Consider the following 9,574-nt stretch of genomic DNA (forward strand, 5'->3'; position numbering starts at 1 on the left):
AACAGTGAAACTACATTCACTGGGTGCACGAATCAGAATAGGTTGGCTGTGGCGATCTCTGTCTCCTGAAGTTTTCTTCCAAGAGAGCATGTAGGGGAGTGTGGAGGAGGATAAGGTTGGGAATGGTGGGGAGGTGGGCAGGCTCATTTTTGCAATGGAATATACAAAGCAGGAAGTAAAATGGATGCCCCTCTGAGTACCAGAATTTCTGGACCACAGAGGCTGTCCCCCAACATTATGATATTCCTATCCTTTGGATTTACCCATCTTGTTTTGTAGAATCATATTTCCCACCAAACTCCTAACTCCATGCACACTAAATCCTTTAGCAATGTGGTACTCAAGAGGTTAACATGATGGGCAAAGTGGCTTTCATTCCCCCCAGGAGGGCATCTTGGCTTTGCTCAGCTAATGTTCTACATTCTGCTAATGTGAATGACAACTGCGGAATTTCCGATGCCCAGAAAGGAAAAGAATATCATCAAACATTCCAGCATCTCCCAATTCTCCCTCCTACCTCACTGAGCCTAACGCTGTATAAATGGCCTCATTTTTAACAGAAGTATGACAAACACAACAATAGCATCATTTTACAGCAGCACTAAAGCACATTTTTAAAATGCATTCCATTTCAAAGCTGCTCTAATCTAAGCCTTTTGGAGTCGTTATTCTCGTTTTCTTCAGAAGCAGCCTGTGTTTCTGAACGCCACCAGGAGAGCTGAGGAATGTGGATAGCATCTGCCAGGGACGAGGGGCTGCCTCCCAAGTCTTTAGTGATTCACAGGTTGTAAATGCACTCACTTGATTGTGTGGCTGTACATTTACACCAGGAGTTTATAAATGGGCATTTGCAACTTACAAATGGCTAGTGGTTAATATCACTCCCTAATACAGTCATAAATGCCAACATCAGATTCTCTACCATATCAGTGTTGATAGGTATAATTCAGATTTTTTTTCTTAGTGCTTTCTTTTATCTAGAAGGTACGAAGTAAACATCGTTTTGCTTACTTTTACTTTTCCCAAAATCAATCTTAAATAAATCCTTCAGTTACAAATGTGTATTTTCAGACTATTTTGAATTACCTTGAAACACTTCTCATCTAATGGACATATTTACTTTATAGAACATGCAGTTTGCTATCGATTTTGTATGCGATTTGGTCAAGCTGACAGCTACGAGCAAAATGCTACAGAGGAGTTGCTTATGGTTGTCCTTATGACCAAATATCTACTCTGTACAGCCTGAAGTATCATGAGGATTATAGCCCTAACTGCCAGTTTCTGTTTTTAAAATATCTCAGGGCAAAAGGACAAGCTGACCTAATCAGGAGGTCATTTGAATAGATTTTATAGTGCAAAGCACAGCTAATGCCTGGTTGGCATTCCAACCCAGAAATTTTTTTTCATCTGTGATTAATGGACTTGACATCCATTTTCCCTTTGCTTTTGCTAACCATGTAGTCCAGGATTTATTGTTAAATACCACTGAGATCACAGGAATCTAAACTCTTATGGCTGTGAAAATATTGTGCCAGAGGCCAGAGTTTCTCCAAAGAGTTTGTTTAGATCATACTAAGAAATATAAAATGGTTCATGGTCTTGGTCCATTGACTGCCACAATTTCTCCAGTGTAAGATACTTTTTTTTTTTTAATGGAAAATGGATTGCATGAGTTAGTAAACCCATAGTTAGGTGGTGAGATTTTTAACTAACTTTTAAAAGGGTAGCAAAACAAAGAGGGAATGAAATGGAGGAAGAGGATATCCATCTGGTCTCATAAATGGTTGACCCTTCCATTTGCTCTGCTTGTACAAAACATTCCGGTAGTTGGAAATGAGAAGGGTAAGAATTGGAAAACCCAAGGCATCTTTCTCTCATTTCACTGATTTAAATGATTCAGAATTTTGCTTGCATAGACGTGAGACATATCCTCCTAGTTAATCTGCCACTATCAGGACATAATGTTAAACTCTTAAAGGATTCTCCTCTCCTTTCTAATCATTAAATAGTCTTCTGGTGCACAAACTAAGAGCATCTGCCATTCGTATCTCTGAAGAGGACACAAGGTACTGCCATCAAGCCTTCGTGGTTAAGCTATTAGGTGAGAAACCCTGGCCTACGTGACCTTGGGCAGGTTATTCAACCCAATCTCAGATTCCCCACATGTAAAACAGGAATAGTTATAATACTTCCTTCATAGGGTTATTGAAAATATTTTAAAAAATTTTTTAAGTTTATTCATGTTTGAGAGAGAGAGAGACTGAAAGAGTGTGAGCAGGGGAAGGGCAGAGAGACAGAGACACAGAATCCAAAGGAGGCTCCAGACTTCGAGCTGTCAGGACAGAGCCCGACGCGGGGCTCGAACTCACTAACTGCGAGATCATGACCTGAGCTGAAGTCGGATGCTCAACCAACTGAGCCACTGAGGCGCCCCGAAAATATTTTTAAAAAGCAATGCACAAAAGGTCTGAGCACCTGATTAAAAATAGAATCTCAACAAGTATTAGCTATTATTTTTATCAAGTAGCTGAAATAGTTAATTGCTTTTAAAAAGTGAGTAACATATTTTTGTTCACAAGCCACATTAGACCTAAATTGGATTTACCAAATCTGTCCCTTAATACAAACCACAAATGATCGTGTGATGTGCATATAAAAACAAATTCCCAGTGAGTGGAGAAAAATGGCAACCCTCGTATCCTCGGTTCTTAGAGGATAATGACAATTTCAACATTTTTGCTCATTTGCTACACTTTATAAGTGGAGTAGATGTCCTGGGTGAAGCCTAAATACACGTTAATGGTGACAGCAAGGAAGAACAATGGACCAATACATGTAGCAGGGTTCAGGTGATTGTTTTATTATGAAAAGAAATCAACTGTTACTCAATTAAACCACCATGTGTGAGTTACAGGTGTCACTACATGAATGTGTTGACTGACTAGGGCTCTGCTGTGAAATGAAACATTTGAAATTTAAGCATACTTTTGGAACAATACACACATTTTCATTCACTTGTGAATTTTAATGCTTTTGTGAAAGCGTAACATCTTACTTAGAGCATATAAATGATTGGTTTCAAAATGAGACCTGTAAACACAATGTGGGTTCATTAATTGTTCATTATTCCTGCCTGCTGCAAACATTAGCCCTGTGACTGGGCTCTGGCTGCCGCATACATAACACACACGCTGCATTTCAGTCCTTCTCTCTTCTGTCCTGGGCTAAGACAGTGCAGAATGAGCACCGCTAGCGATTCCTAATGGAGGCTCTAATTCCTACGTAGAAGCAAACAGCCAGAAATTAAATCAATTCAGTCTAAAAACATACAGTGGCAATGCCATTTCACAAGGGATGCTGTTTAAACAGTTAACTCTGAGTGAACTCTTCCTGTTCTTTGATTGGGAAGCGTTTCAGCCCTTAATTACTGTGTTCTGTGAGTCTGTGACAGATCGTCCCTTTTTTACAGGCTTCTTGCCAGGATAAAGCAGGCTTTTTTTTTTTTTTTTTTTTTCAGAAGACTACACTTAATTAGAGCTAGAACAATTAACTCTTTGTGGACTTGATCTTGTTTCACCACGAAATTTTGATTCTGGCTGGAATCATCTTCTCCTGTTGTCTTTGCAGAAATTGTTTAAGTAAAAACAATTTGGAGCAAAAATTTACTATCTGTATCAGACGTAAAACTTTGAGGTTTTTTTTTAACGTTTATTTATTTTTGAGACAGAGACAGACAGAGCATTTACAGGGGAGGGTCAGAGAGAGAAGGAGGCACAGAATCTGAAACAGGCTCCAGGCTCTGAGCTGTCAGCACAGAGCCCGACGCGGGGCTCCAACTCACGGACGGTGAGATCATGACCTGAGCCCAAGTCAGACGCTTAACCGACTGAGCCATCCAGGCGCCCCAAAACTTTGAGACTTTTTTAAGTGTAGTAAACAAAATTATAGGGGCACCTGGGTGGCTCAGTCGGTTGAGCGTCTGACTTCGGCTCAGGTCATAATCTCACCTGAGTTTGTGAGTTCAAGCCCCGCATCGGGCTCTGTGCTGTCAGCTTGGAGCCTGGAGCCTGCTTCGTTTCTGTGCCTCTGTCTCTCTCTCTGCCCCTCACCCACTTGTGCTCTGTCTCTCAAAAATAAATAAATGTATAAACAACGATTAAACAAAATTGTAAAATTTTTAAAAAGCAAATGGGAGCATTTCCACCACAGTAATAGAAAGAGAATGAAGGGCACGGTGGAACACAGGTTTTCTCTGATAGCTATGTGACCACAGGCCATTCATCTAGCCTCCCCAACTTTGTTTCTTCCTGTATACAAGGAGACTGGGAACACCTAAGTCACAGGCTTACTCTGGCTATCCCAGCATACATCAGGTGCTCAATAATCGTGAGCCAATCTTTCCTGTCCTCTTCATCCTTGATCCTAAAATAAGACACTCTGCATTTTAATTTTTTGACTCTATCTTAGAACACAGCAGAACGGCCGTCAATCTGACGAGCTTTCAAACCAGTAGCACCCTACCACCATCCTGCTCCTCAGAGAGTGTCCTTTTGGGTGACGCTGTCTGTTCATAGATCTAAGAAGAGATGACAGACTTGACTTAAAACAGGGAAGACTGGGATATGAAAGGTTATCCTGAATGATAGAGAATGCTAGGAATGGCAGAGAAAAAGGATTCACTCTTCATTAGTGATACCCAAATAAAAATTGATCGCATTAGGTCCACCATAACAAAGAATAATTCACTCTGCAGTGTCTTTTAAGATAAAATACGAAGTTTCTTCCTAAAAGTAATTTAGAAAAAGGTGGGAAAAATTCATCTAGCTAAAGATGGCTCTATTGCTATTTCCCTTTAGTTTTTTTTAGAAAAATGACTTTATAGATTTTGAAAAAATGGTACATGTTCATTACATAAAAAGGAAAAATCAAGTGATAAGGTAAAGAATGATGAAAAAAAAATTAAATCATCAAAAACATACCATCCCCAAATGGTAGCATGGGATTGACACACTTAAACTTCTTCCCCCTTTTGATCATTTTGTTTGTATGTTGTTCAGGTTTATAGCATTCACATTCTGTTAAATGAAGTAGATTTCAAATTTTAGTTCTGTATTTAGAGGGATTAAATGCTGATCACTAGTATTTTTTAATTATACTTTCATCATTTCAAAACTTAAATTTTTGGATTATGTCAAACCAGTTACATTTGGGTTATTTGTTTTGCAAATTCTGGATTCCTACAGTTCATGAACACAAAAATGTTTGTTCATTATGCTTCAAACAAAGGACAACTTGCTCATATGAAAATTTTGGGAGTATGCATTCCCCCAGAATGCAACATACTGTTTTCTAGCATTGATTATAAAGGGGAAAAAAATCTAATATAAATCTGCTATTTTCCCCTTTGTACATGACTTGAATTTTGTATTGATGCCAATGCCCAATTTATTATTTTCTTTAGCCTTCAGGTTCAATAACTTCACTAGGATATATACTAGTATTAATTACTCTAACAATGTTTTCCTAGTACATGGGACCAGTTGATCTGATTCAAATCTTTACATTATTTCTAATGTAAAAAATTTTAAAAATTTTATTTCTGTACAGTTACTTCTGGAATCAGACATATGGCCAAGAGAATGTGAGGCCATGCACAAGGAGTGCCCAATATACCAAGCAAACACTAAGCAAAGAAAGCTACCATAGTGAAACTAATACCAGACACAGTAGATTTAAGGTAAGAAGGATTACTAAGTATAAAGAGGGACATTTGGTAATGTTAAAAAGGTCAAACCCCAAAGAAATAATATAATTCTATAATTGTACATACTTAATCGTCTCAAAAAGCTAAAACTGACAGGATGACAAGAACTAGATAAATATGTTTTCATAGTAGATTTTAACACACCTCTTTCAATATCTGAATAAGTAGATGTTGAAATATTACAGAGACACAGACTATTTGAACAACATGATTAACAAGCTAGCCCTTTTTTAACATATATAGAACACTGTTCATAATAACTATAAAATGCATATCTTTTGGATGTAAAATAAACATTCACCAATAATAAGTCAATCCAATAAGTTTCGCTACAAAGCGTATCCCAACACATTTCAAAGAACTGAAATCAAAGAGAATCTATGCTCTGACTACAGTGGAATTAATTTAGAAATCAATAACAAAAGTGTCTAACTCTTGATTTTGGCTCAGGTCATGATCTCAAGGTTTGTGAGATAAAGCCCCATGTAGGGCTCCATGCTAACAGGACAGAGCCTGCTTGGGATTCTCCCTCTACCTCTCTCTGCCCTTCCCCCACTCACATGCACACTCTCTCTCTCCCTCAAAATAAACTTAAAAAAAAAAAAAGAAATCAATTAACAAATGATAACTAGAAATTTATCAAATACTTGAAAATTAACTGTTTTACTTCTAATTGATCCATGGGTGAAAGAAGTCAGTAAGGAAATTAGAAAAATTTTTAACTGAGTGAAACAAAAATATCAAAACTTGTGATTTGCAGCATATGTGATTAGACAGATATGTTTAGCATTAAAATTCATATATATTAGATAATAAGTAAAGACTAAAATACTAAGTGATTTAAGTAAACTTTAAAAAACAGCAAGTTAAATGCAGAGAAATTAGAATAAAGGAAATATTAAAGATAAGACAGAAATTTAAAAAATAGAAAATTCACACACAGCAGAGAAAATCAGCAAAGCCAAAAGTTTATCCCTCTAAAAAGTTAAAATTAATAAATTCCTACCAAGACTTATCGAGAGAGAGAGAGAGAGAGAGAGAGAGAGAGAGAGAAGGCAAGCACTACCAAATTCAAGAATGAAAAGGGGGCATCAGTATAGATCCTACAAACATTTAAAAAAGAAGACATTATGAACAACTTGATGCAAGTAAATTTGAAAATTTAGAAAAGATTTTCCTTGAATCAAAGCTAAAATAAGAAGAAAAGAGAAAATATGAATAATCTTATATCTACCAACCATATAGAATCCTTTAATTAAAAAATCTTGCCAGAAAGAAAACTCCAGTCTCCTATGGCTTCATTGATTAGTTCCACCATTTAAGAAATACAGAACAGTAATCTTACACTTATTCTATGAGAGAATGAGAAAAGAGAGACCATATCTTAAAGTGATTTTAATTTTGCCAGGAAAACCTTGTTACCAAAACTTGATGAGGACATTGCAAGAAAAGAAAATTATGTGACTCTCTCTTAAAAACATAGGTAAGAAATACTAAACAAACCAAAGCACTCATATACATATCAATAACCTCTACAAATCAACGACAGACCCAACAGAAATATAGGCAAAAGACTTCAACACATGATTTAATTTTCTACTTATGCTGTAACAAATTGACACAAAATTAGTGGATAAAAATTATACAATTTATTATCTTACAGTTATATAGTTTGGAAGTAAGAAATGGGTCTCACCATGCTAAAATAAAGGTGTTAGCAGGACTGCATTCCTTCTGAATGTTCTAGGACAGAATCCATTTCCTTGCTTTTTCCAGCTTCTAAAGGGGGCCTGATTCTTGGGTCCATGGCCCCATTCCCACATCTTCAAAGCCAGTAACATTGAGGCCAGTCCTTCTTACAGTGCTATCTCTGGTTCTCTCTTTTGATTCCATCTTCCACTTTTAAGGGTTCTTGTGATTACACTGGGCTGATCTAGATGTTCCAGGGTAATCTTCCTGATTTAAGACCAGCTGATTAGCAAACTTCATTCTATCTGCAGCCTTAAGTCCCTCTTACCATGCAACCTATTTACAGGTTCCAGGAATTAGGATATAGACATATACACATACCCTAATTACAGGATATAGATCTTTAGGGAGACATTTTCTACCTACTACAAAACACATACAAAAAAGAACATAGAAATAGCCAATAGAAATGTGAAAAGGTGTTCGACTTCGTTAGTCATTCAGAAAACGGAGATTAAAGTCACAATAACATACCACTATACCCCTCAAGAATGGCTAATATTAAAAAGTCTGTAGAGATACAGAACAATCAAAATTCTTGTATATTGCTGGTAAGATTTTTTTTTTAATGTTGATTTAATTTTGAGAGAGAGAGGGAGACAGAGGATCCAAAGCAGGCTCTGTGCCAACAGCAGAGAGCTCAATTCAGGGATCGAACCCACAAACGGCAAGATCATGACCAGAGTGAAGTCAGACGCTTAAGGGACTGAGCCACCCAGGTGCCCCACTGGTGAAATTTTTTAAATTAATGCAACCACTTTGGAAAACTAGAACATAAGATATTAATACTCTAATACCCAGCAATTTCATTTCTATGTCTATGCTCTTGAGAAGTAAATACATATATGCAGCAAATGACATATAGATGCATATTCAAAGCAGCAGTAATAGTCACCAACTAGAAACTACTAAAATGTCTACATATAGAGAAATAAGTTATAGTGTATTCACACAATAGACTGTTATTCAGCAGGAAATCTGAACAAACTTCTACTACATAGAACAGTATGGATGAATCCTACAAAATATGTTGAGTGAGTGAAATCAGAGACAAATATTATAGGATTCTATTGTCCTTCACATACAGTTGAAAAACAGAAACGACTAATCTCCTGTAATAGAAATCAGAATAGTGGTTACCTTGGGGCAAACTATACTTGAAAGATGGCATGCGTTTGGCTTTTGAGGTACTCGTAATGTTCTATTTTGTAAAAATACAATTACAATTTTTGTAATTTTCTATGTATGTTGTATTTCAATTAAAGTTTCAATATAGCTATTGAAATAGCATATGTACTTTGTGTCAGAAAGCTTGAGACCTTATTTAGCTTTCAAGGATATATAAAAACAGACTCCTGGTAAGGCAGGCTATCGTACTGAGACAAACTTCACAGTAGACAGATGCTTCCTGTCAGAAGAGCCAAATACCAAAAGGCAAGAGGTTAAAATGAATTAAAATTTATCTACTCTAGAATCAAATGAAAATGTTACAGACCCCAGAGATTATTCTTATATTTAGACTTTTTCAGTGACCTAAAAGTAGTCATTTGAAATTAGTTAAGTAACATTATATTCAACCTTTTGAAATGAGAGTTTTGCCTTTTTATGAGAAATTGGCATTTTCATCATCAAGGAGGTACACAACCTTCTTGACACAGTGATTCTCCAGCAAAACTATTCAATTTTTTTAAAATACCATGCTTACCAAAAGCCCTGGCATGATCTGTCCACAGAAAAAGGAACGGCAGCAATGTGTGCCCACAGGGGCAAAAAGAATGGAAATTTGCAACTGTAAAACCAGGAATCGAAAGCATTATAATGAGAATTCCCACAGTAACATGACTAAATCACTTCCTGTTCTGGTTTTGATGAATCACACAAGGGTATGAATAACAATAAAGTAAATATTTCTCTTTATTTGGTGCTTTGTTTGTAAAGACCTTTCTTACTGATAGGCTTTATTCGAAAATCAGGATCACTTGAATGAGATCCACCTTGGTTCAAATCCCAGTCAGACTCCTTACGGGTATCCAACTTTGGACAAATTTCTCAAGTGAG

At 36.7% G+C, this 9,574-nt stretch overlaps 1 long non-coding RNA gene across 9 annotated transcripts in view; it reads right to left on the reverse strand.

The window, feature by feature from the left end:
* Positions 1-9,338, reverse strand: part of LOC125172247 (uncharacterized) — a 62,635-nt gene extending 53,297 nt beyond the window's left edge. For 7 of the 9 annotated variants that reach the window (XR_007154663.1, XR_007154659.1, XR_007154665.1 and 4 more), the window contains exons 1-2: positions 9,222-9,314; positions 7,464-7,723 (exon numbers count right to left, since the gene is read on the reverse strand). This is a non-coding gene — a long non-coding RNA (uncharacterized LOC125172247). Of the gene's footprint in view, positions 1-7,463; positions 7,724-9,221 lie in introns of all 9 variants that reach the window. The other 2 variants (XR_007154661.1, XR_007154662.1) reach the window with 2 other exon arrangements.
* Positions 9,339-9,574: the final 236 nt, after the last annotated feature.

The sequence above is a fragment of the Prionailurus viverrinus genome, chromosome C1 (assembly GCF_022837055.1).
Source record: "Prionailurus viverrinus isolate Anna chromosome C1, UM_Priviv_1.0, whole genome shotgun sequence".
NCBI lineage: Eukaryota > Metazoa > Chordata > Mammalia > Carnivora > Felidae > Prionailurus > Prionailurus viverrinus.